At 38.0% G+C, this 9,062-nt stretch overlaps 1 pseudogene; it reads left to right on the top strand.

The window, feature by feature from the left end:
- The first annotated feature begins 2,117 nt into the window (after window positions 1–2,117).
- LOC112472238 lies at window positions 2,118–2,235 on the top strand (annotated as a pseudogene).
- The last annotated feature ends 6,827 nt before the right edge of the window (window positions 2,236–9,062 follow it).

Below are 9,062 nucleotides of genomic sequence, written 5' to 3'. Positions count from 1 at the left end.
ATTTAGATGTTCTAAAGGCACTTTTTTTGTATATATATTTTTAATTCTTACTTTTCAATTACAGTTGACATTCAATATTATATTAGTTTCAGGTATAAAGCATAATGTTTAGACATTTATATAACTTACAGAGTGATATCCCAATAGGTTTAGTGCCCATCTGACATGTATAGTTATTATAACATTATTGACTATATTTCTTATGCTGTACTTTACATCTTCATGACCCTTTTGTAACTACCAATTTGTACTTTTTAATCCCTTTGCCTTTTTCACCCAGCCCTACCACCCTCCTCCTATCTAGCAACCATCAGTTTGTTCTCTGTATCTATGAGTCTTTCTGTTTTGTTTGTTCGTTTTTGTTTTTTTAAGACCATTAAAAAAGAATGAAGTCTTACCTTTTGTGACAGAATGGATGGACCTAGAGGGTATTGTGCTAAGTGAAATAAGTCTAAAGGCACATTTGACTTGACATTTCCCAAACCAAACCCATCCTCTTTTCTGAAGCCTTCTCCTCTCCATGCGTGCAGTCGTCTAAACCCCAAACCAGTGGAGTTATCGGAGACTTGTACCTTTTCCTCATTTGTCAAATCAAATTTGTTACAAGATCTGTTGATAATGATGCAAGACAGGGCAATGTCCCCCAGGTGGTCCTGCATTGAGTGAGAGAGAGAAGGGAGGAAGGGAGAGAGGGGGGAGGGGAGCACAAGCTCGCACTGTTGGGGAAGAAGGCTGAGGGACCTGATACAATTGGGGTAGGGTGGCCATGCCTAGTTCTCAGTTCTGTGTGATTTGGGCTTTCTCTAAAGATTTCTCTGGCGTTCTGTAGCCATTTGAGAAATGAGGACAGGTCAGATAAAGCATGAGGTTAGAGAGTTCAGCTGGAGTACAGAGTTCCCACTAGAGGGGAGGGAGCAAGGAAAAGGCTAAGGGGCCTTATCCATCCTGTTGTGGCCAAAAGATTGCTATGCAGTCTTTAATTTGGAGTTTGAAAGCGGTCCCTCAGCAGGTCTCCTCCACAGTTCTGATGGAAATGCCAAGTTTCAGGGAAGTTGGGGGAAGAGAAGTAGGAAAAACAGACGGGACTCCTGCTTGGTTAGAGGATTGGCCTCTACCAGATCCCTGGAAACAGGGTCAACCATTTGCCAAGGCCAGTTGATCAGCATGGCTCTGGACAATATCCCAGCCACCCTCTCAGAAAAAGAGGGGGAACCATGTCGAACTTGGATGGATCGAGTTTATGTCCTTTTGGTCCCTGCATGGTTAGCCAGGAAAGATGATGCAGGATGGGGCAAATTTCTCCTAGTGGCCCTGCACCAAGAGAGAGTTCTTGACTGAGCAAAGAAAAGAATTCAAGCGTATGCCAGAGTTGGAGTCAAAAAAGAAAGTTTATTAGAGAAGGACAGAGAAAAAAACCAAGACACAAAAAGCAAAGACAAGAAAAAACAAAGACAAAAAGCAAGGACCAAAAGCAAAGACACAGTTCTGAGCATTCTGGGAATTCAGTTTATATATCATTCTTGGTTTCTATGAATTACAGTTTAAAGACTTTGTTTACCCACCTTCCTTTGATGGTTTGGGCATATAGTGTGAAACATAAGAATATGTAGCGTGAAAGACCTGCCGGCAATTCCCAGCCTTTGATCCATAGGTTCCCCTCTGTTTTAGCCTTAGAGAATGAATGGTTGTGTTTATTTTGTGTAGGGCCCAGCTTAAAGACTCTGTTTTCCTGTTTTCCCTTCACAGTATGGGTAAATGGTTTGTTAGTAATCCCAGCAGAAATCTGCCTTTGTTCTGCAGATTTCCTTGTGGTCTGGCCATAGGGCTGATTAGCACATTGCAGTCTCTTATTATAGCTTGAATTAACATTTAATTCTCTTGCCTCTTCCCTATAGAATAACACTCAACTATATTGCTGTTTCTCACATCTGTCTCTTTCTTGTCCCTGCTGCTGTGGCTTAGTTCAGGCCTCCTTATGTCTCACCTGAATTGTTGCAGTTGCTCTGCCTTATTTCTATCCAGGCAATTGTAAGCAACATTTTGTGTCTAAGTATAGATAACTTTTCTCGGTGAAAGGGCGCATACCTTTTTCAAGACTCTTAAAGAATTCTGTGACCTTCTACGGCCATGCTACCCTGAACAAGCCCGATCCTGTCTGATCTCGGAAGCTAAGTAGGGTCAGCCTGGTTAGTACTTGGATGGGAGACCACCTAGGAAGATCAGGTGCTGTAGGCGTAAAAACTGAAAAAATAAGGGATTGTAAGCTGACGAGGTCCTTGCAATCTGTGAGGTCAACCAAGGATTGCCTCGCCTAAAAAACAAACAAACAAACAAACAAATATAAAAGTGGTATTAAATGAGAATAATAATGCCTGTGCTACCTCTTACAGATAGTTAGAATAACACGAGCTAGTGTGTGTGAAAACACTTCTAATACATTAAGAAGACATGTTTGACATACTGGTTTTGAGTCCAAGCTCAAACTCCTAAAAGTTGCCTCATGTGCATATTGGTTTCAAAGACCGAAAAGACCAAGACTGCTCTATGTCAAGTTAAAGTCTTTCTAGAATGTTCTCATGAAAAAGGTTAGATGCTTAAATTCTGAGGCAGATGCCTAGCTGTTTTCTACCTGACCAGCAGCCTTTCCTCATTTCTTCCAATAATACCACCTTAATTTTCCTCAAGAGCCCTGCTCTCTCCAGCCAGGTCATTGGGATTTGTTGCTGTTGTCATGGCTTTGTTTGTTTGCTTACTTGCTTGCTTTGTTCGCTTGCTCTTTAAAGATTCTTTTTACTTCTGGTAAAACCAGCATGATAAATTGATTACAGAGATGGCTACAGTTGTTCACATCTCCAGGTACCTATACCTTTTGCATCTCCTCCCATTAAGAGGCAGTATCTGTTTCTTCACCCTTCAACTTTTGGACTACTCTTATGTTTCGCTTTGGTCAGCAGACTATTGCAGAAGTGATATTATGTCAGTTCCAAGCCTAGGCCTCAAGAACCCTGGAACTATCAAGTGAACAATCCTGGGCTAGCCTTCTGGAGGCTGATAGACCCAGTTGTCCAGCTATACCAGCCAAGACCACTTTAGACCTGTCCAGCCCCCAGCCAACTCACTGGCAAACCACAGATACATGAGTGAGCCCAGCCAAGATCAGCCAAGCCTAGTCCAGATCAGTAGAGCTATGTAGCCAACCCAGAGGCTCATGAGCAATAATAGTATGGTTTCAAGCCACTGAGTTTTGAGATGGTTCATTATATAGCAATTGCTAACTTAAACATCAAGCAATACAATAAAAAAATATGTTTTATGCAGGAACTAGTTATTCTGTAGTAGGAGGGCCCTTCAATATATCTAGTCTTCTGTACTGTTTCTCTGACTACTTCTTTCCTTCCTTAGCATGTCTCTTATTAGCATTTCTCAGAACTTCTGTTCTCAGCCATCTTCTCACTATTCTTTCTCCTTCGTCAGCTTCATTCTATCCCATGGCTTCAATCTCTTACCTTTATATGGATGACTCCCAATTCTGCCTCTGCTGAACTCTGTTGAGCAGACGCAGAGTTCAAATTGTTGTCTGGACAAGTCCACATAATGTTCATCCCAGAAAAATCACAATATGTTTAAATGTGAAGACTTGCTCCCATTCCTCCATTGTTTCCTATACCTCCTCTCTTCCAGCTTGATTCCTCTATCTCTGGTTAATGTCACCAGCATGCTCACATCACTCAGGCCAGAAACCTCATCATCCTAGGCTCTTTTCTCATTCCAAATGCCCATTACTTCTGCAATGTCCCATATCTGTCCCTTTCTCTTCATTTTCATGGCACCATCCCCCTCTTCCTTTTCTTTTTTCTTGCTATCAAAGTGTGATCAGTCGTCCAGCAACGTTTGCATCACTTGGGAGCCTATGAGAATGCAGAATATTAGGCTCTACCTCAGATCTACTGACTGTGTCTCAGAATCAGAATCTGCATTTTTATAATTCGTACTTGAGAAACCTTTACTTTTTCATTCATCTTTTCATGATTTAATCTTTTAAAAATAATATAACATTTATTAGTTGTTTTTTTAATACATAAATACAAGAAGGAAATTAAAATTGACCTATGCCTTGCCTAGATAACTCCAAATGATACTTAAAAAAAAAAAAAGAAATTTTACAAACAGAATAAAACAGAATTTTACAAACAGAATAAAAATGTACAGAATGGAGACTAAAAAATCTCTAGCGCCACCTCAATCCCAACCCCTTTCCTCAAATACAACCATTCTTAATCAGAATTAACCCTCTAGGAAGAGTAATTAACCTTCCAGGAAACAATTAAGCATGTACTTGCATATATTTACCTGTATTCATTCTTTATTTAAAAGGTATAAATGACTCCCTTTTAGTCATAATGATTTTTATACTTAAGAGATATTTCTCTATGAGTATATGCAGACTATTTCGTAAATTTTAATACTACATAGTATTTCATTAGATGGATGATTCCATCAGATGGATCAATTCCCTATTGATAATACGCTTTGATTGCTTTCAGATTTAGCTATTACAAACAATACCACAGTGATCATCCATTGACATGTATTTTGATGAACTGCAAAGATATCCATAGGGTAAATTTTTAGTGGCAAGATTGCACAATATATTAGGATGCTTTTGGTTGCAAAAAAAACAACTCTAGTGGTAGAGTAAGCTAGAGCTACCTAGTTTCTTTCATTCTCTCTGCTCTGCAGTCCCTAATTTATCCAAGTGGTTTTCTAAGTGTGGTCTTTGGACCAGCAGCATCAGCATCACCTGGGAACTTCTTAGAAAAGGAAATTCTTCACCTCAGACCTATAGAATCTAAAATTCCGGGGATGGAGGTCAGTGATCTGTGTTTTCACAAATTAAGTGATTCTGATGCACGCCAAAGGCTGAGAACCATTGCTTTAGCCAAGGTGGCCATGAGATGGCTGCCAGTGGCAATGGAAGCTGTGAGTCTCTTCCTTTAAGTCCAACAGAGACGAGAAAACTTCTGACTCTCCATTCCAAATAAGCAGGACTCCCAAGGTACACCCTAATTGATTTGCTTAGGTCACAGTTCCTCCCCTGAACTAATGTCTGTGGCTGGAAGAACTGGGGGTAGAATCACTTTACCCCAAAATACATGAGCTTTGAGTGGAAAGAATAGATACACAAGTCTATGAGTTGTTAGGAGGGGAAAAGTGGAGAATGATTGCTGAGAAGGCACTAGCAAAACCGATACTCAGTCAAAGAATATATATGTGCATCTTCTACTTTGATACATATTGCCAAATTGTACCTACAAAAAGTTGCACCAACTTACAGTCCTACCACCACTGTATCAAAGTATTTATTTCCTCATATACCCTCACTTGCTTTACAAAATAAAAATTTGCAAACTTTAAATATTTCTCAAGGTGATAGGTGAAGATGGTATTTTGTTGTTTTGATTTGTATTTCCTTAATCATGGATAAGATTGAATATCTTTTCAAATCTCTGTTGATATGTATATGTCTCCATAAATTACTCATTCATTTTTTAGTTCTTTATACTATTAGGTTTTGCCTTTTTCATATTCTTCTCAAGTAATTGTAAATTGAAGAAACTAGCCCTTTGTCATATATGTTGCAAATATGTTTTCTTAATTTTGTCGATCTTTTGAATTTATTTATGGTATTTTTGTTTCACAATGCTTTTAACTTGTGCATTGAATTCAACAATAATTTTCTGTATTGGCATCGGGGTTTAAGATTCTGCTTTAAAAGGGCCTTCCTCATTCTTAGAGTACAAATAAGTATATTCGTATTTTCTTCTAGAATTGTTTTCACTTATTTCCATTTCTATTTCTGATCCGTCTAGAATTATATTTCGGTATAAGGAGTGAGGTAAGGATACCCCTCCACACACACACTCACCACTAAATAGCCAGTTATCTGAGCACCATTTATGAGTAAGTCCTCTTTCCCCCACTGATTTAAATTGCCACCTTTATCATAACTTAAATTATGTATTTGGGTCTAATTATGGAATCTATTTGTTCTATTGATCTAATTATTTTCTTATACTGAACTATTTTAATCATTTTAGTTTTGTAGTATTTTTAATATATGACAGAACTAGTTTTCTGTCACTTTCTTTTTTCATAAATGTTCTAGTTATACTTACCTTTCCAGGTGAACATTGATATCATTTGTCAAGTCTGTAAAGCTTTTAAAAATAAGGTTGCTGGACCTCCACTCCAACCTATTGAAGCAGAATAGTGTCCCCTCCCCAACTTATGTCCACCCAGGACCTGTGATTGTGACCTTATTTGGAAACATGGTCTTTGTAGATGTAATCATATTAAAATGAGGTCATACTACACTAATCCAATGATGGGGTTCTTATAAAAAGAGCACAATTCAGACACAAAGGGAGAGCACCATGTGATGATGGAAGCAGGGTGATATGTCTATAAGCCAAGAAATGTCAAAGATAGCAACCACCAGAAGCTAGAAAGAAACAAGGAAGTTTGCTCCACTAGGACTTTAAGAGAGAACATCGCCCTACCAACATCTTGGTTCTGGACTTTTAGCCTCCAGAACAATAAATTTCTGTTGTCTTTAGCCACCCAATTTGTGGTACCTTCTTAGAGCAGCCCTAGGAAACTAATATATACTCTATATCTAAATTAAAAAAGAATCTCCAAATATGATCCTGGAAACCTCCAGGGTTGAGAACCACTGGACTGAATAATAATCATAACCATCCTCGACTCAATATTATATAGGAGTAGAAAAAAGGATGACTGAAATGATTCTCTTTTAGAAAAAAGGGTCCTGGTTTTGAGACAATCAGCTATCCTTTTGGAACAAAATAAAATCATCCCTATAACATATCAGATTCACCAGAATAAACTCTAAAAGTATTCCAGATGCTGGGAACAAAACAAAGTCTTACTCTCGTAGAGTTTGCAATCTAAGGAAAGACAGACCATGAACAAATAAGAAAATAAATTAGATAACTTTAGAGAGGTGATCTATGAAGAAAATAAGGTAATGAAATACGGCACATCTTAATGGAGAGTGAGTGGTTAATTTAGTTAGGGTCATCAGGGAAGGCCTCTTGGAGCTATATTTGAGCTGAGTCTTAAAGATGTCAGCCATAGGAAGATCTGGGAGAAGAGAGTTCCAAGAGAAATACAAAGGTTTTGAGAAGGAAATGATTTTAAGGTAGATTACCTAAATGTAAAGCACTATAATAGAATGAGAAAAATGATAAGATAATGTGGTTGTCGCCTTGGGTAAAGAAGGTCTTCTAAAACTATCAGCAAAATGGAAAAGCCATGAAGAAAAGATTGATATAAATATATCAAACGACTATACAAACATTTAAGACTTCCCTATGGTAACACAAACCATACACATGTTACATATTATGGGAAAATACCAGCAACATACGTAATAGACAACAGGTTAATATTTAGAAATACCAGGGACACAATGAAATGGAAAAGACAAACAACCCTGTAAGAAAAACTAGACAGAAGTTATAAACAGTTTATCAAAGATGGGCCAATAAACATCATATGAAAATATGCTCAACTTCACTAGTGATAGGAGAATGCAAATTAAACAAATATACATGAATTAACGTTTTTTTTTCCCAACTATCAGACTAGCAAACAATTTAAAATTCAGAGTCTTAGGAAATGTGAAGATGCACTGCTGACAGGAGTGAAAACCGGCATAGTGCTTGTGAAAGGCAATTAGGCAGTAAGTATTAACATTGCAAATATCCATACTCCATGACTCAGCAACCCATTTCTGAATGTCCACCTAGAGAAACAAGGAGGGCCCTACAGGTACGTTCACTGCAGCTCTGTATTAGTGAAAAATAAAACCACTTCAAATATCCATCAGGGGAGTAGAAAAATAAATCAAGACTCATCTGAATTACAGAATTCGAAGAAAAAAGTGTTTTTTTCTTTTGTAGAAATATCTCGAAGACATATTGCCAAGTGAAGAAAGCAATTGGCCAAATAATATGGACAGTATGATCCTATTCACATGAAACTGATAACTATCCACACTAACCTTCATATTTCTGTGTTGTCATCCTGTCTCTACCCACCCCACTCCCACTCCCAGTAGAGAGAAGTTTGGTTAGAGCAGGTAGGCTGTTTGAATGACTACAATCTCCTCAAATCACCTTACAATTACCATTTAGCAGTAATGGGAAACTGCTATATAATTTGTGGGGCCCAGTGCAAAATGAAAATGGAGGTTTCCTTGTTCAAAGACCAGGGAAGAGGCAAGAAGTGCAATTAAAGGTACTACAATATATAATTTTTTCCTTTAAAAATATTTTATTACTTATAAAATAGTATAGGGATATAAATCAATACATGAATAACAACAAACTTACAAATTGTAAAACAATATATCATAATTTATATAATAAGATAAATAATGACGTTACTAATGTGATATCTTGATTGATCATAAGATTTTTCTTGCTCACTTTTCTGCAAATTCAATTATTTAGTCATCAAAGTTTATATTTTTAGCAACTTCATTTTCAACCAATATAACTGAAAGTAACGTTTATCACAAGATGACAAATATTTGGTAACTTCATTTTGAGAAGGAGCTTTCTGCTGATGCAACTATTACTGTCTGTGACAATGCTGGGATAGCTGATAAATTATTTCAAAAAATAAATTTTAGTGCATCTGTAGCTGATGATTCTTGTGGAACGTTTTTTCTAAAAAGATTTAACTCTTCATACAAATCAGTTTTGTGTAAGTCTGATCCGTTCACTTTTAAATGACGTGCACATTCGCGTTAACATGGACGAGATTTACCTCCTTTCAGTTTTCAAGTTGTATTTCTCCTTTAGACCCAGAGGCACGAGAGGGTCTCCGACCGCTCCGCGGAGTGCCGAGGCGAGCTCACAGGTGTGCCGAGGCGAGCTCACAGGTGTGCCGAGGCGAGCTCGCAGGTGTGCCGAGGCGAGCTCGCAGGTGTGCCGAGGCGAGCTCGCAGGTGTGCCGAGGCATGCCTCAGAGCC

Source organism: Pteropus alecto, unplaced genomic scaffold (genome assembly GCF_000325575.1).
Source record: "Pteropus alecto unplaced genomic scaffold, ASM32557v1 scaffold249, whole genome shotgun sequence".
Classification (NCBI taxonomy): domain Eukaryota; kingdom Metazoa; phylum Chordata; class Mammalia; order Chiroptera; family Pteropodidae; genus Pteropus; species Pteropus alecto.
This window is presented reverse-complemented; position numbering and strand designations above follow the sequence as displayed.